We start from the raw sequence: 1673 nt of genomic DNA on the forward strand, positions 1-1673 counted from the left end.
GGTTTTCTTTCAAACCCAAATAATTCCCTTTGAATACCTATGATCTGTTAACCTACACTCAGTTTCGTTGATACACTAGTGTGTAATTTGGTCGCCTTATGCATCATCACTCTTCTTAGTGCAGTGGACTACACAACGTTAATGTTAAAACACATATCAGATAAAATAGAAAAAAAACTAGTATATCAGTGTAAATAGAATAAAAAATAGAAAAATGCACCCTCTCCAATCGTTTAAGTTGTCGTAGGGGTGTTTTGGAGACGGAGTCTGAGGCCCAGCGTAGAGGATCGCCCCTGCCTTGGACCTCGGCCCTCGCCTCAACTAATTATGCATAATTTTCCCCTTCTCTTTTCCGTCTCTTCATCCCCTTCTGACTCCCTCTCGCTCAATCCCTTGCCCGTTGTTATGGTGGTGGTGGTGGTGGGGAGGTAGCTCCTTCGTTTCCGTCCAAAAGACATTCCTACTCTCCCAACTTCATCAACTTCATCACTTCTACCCCTACAACCTTCTTCATGAAACACCCCATCTGAAACTGAAGCTATAGCATTATCAAATCCAACTGATCACTCTGGCAACCCCATTCCTGGAGAACCTCATCCAACCCTTAATACTTGTACATGTCTCTATCTCCCCAGCAAACTGCCCAGTCGATACCAAAGATTGGTCAGATTGTGGAGAAGACTTACTCGAATGCCTCAGAGACCGAGACATGAAGTCAGTACATTGCTAATCCTTTCCTCTTAGAGGTCATCGAAAGAAACCCACCAACATTGCCAAAATTACTTTTATTACACATGACCTTCCCTTACGTATCTACATTGGTGGACAATCCCTCCCTGTTCGACCATACCAACCTCCTCCCCGTCAGTGTCAAAACTGTTGGCGATTTGGACATCCTTTCAAACACTGCCGATCCAGTGACAGATGCCCCTTATGTTCCCAACCCGGTCATAACTGCACAAACACGCACATGTGCTAAGTGCGGCGGCCCCCATAATGTTTTTTATAGAGGCTGTCCCACTGACAAGTTCGAGTCTGAGGTAGCAGCTCTCAGATACAAGAATGGTCTCGCTCTACGTGAAGCCAGACAGGAAGCACACCAACAAGGTTTCTCTTATACTCCCTCCTCCAGTAATGTCGCCCGCTCTGTCCCTCTCCCTCCACCTCAAGATGTTCCTACACCCTCCCCTATACCTATTTACTCCCCCAGACAAATTATTTTGCTACTCTAAACCCAGACACTCAAATCTCAACTACAGTTCCAATCTCAAATACAGCCCCAACACCGTCCCCTCTCCCGCCCTGCACTACCCACAGCAGACAGACTAAACGTTCCATCCCTTCTTCCCCTACCGCACACTCACCTCCACCTACCTTTGCCTTTATTCCTTAGACACCAGTTTCCTCTTACCCCCTCATAAGAAAGTCTCACAAAACTCCAACCAACTCCACTGCAGAAACTATAGAAGATATTCAAAACAATATGCTTGAGACACAAAATTCCTCAAATCATGCTCCCTCCACACGTGAAGTGACTGTCGATATCCATCCCCGTCTTACTCATATTCCCCCTTCACCCCTCCCTCCTACTCCCTCCCAACCCAACCTAACCTCCTCAATTCCGCCTACTACCGATATCCATCGTCCTGCCATTCCCCTCAACACCAACTACT

Source organism: Penaeus vannamei, chromosome 6, assembly GCF_042767895.1.
Source record: "Penaeus vannamei isolate JL-2024 chromosome 6, ASM4276789v1, whole genome shotgun sequence".
Lineage (NCBI taxonomy): Eukaryota > Metazoa > Arthropoda > Malacostraca > Decapoda > Penaeidae > Penaeus > Penaeus vannamei.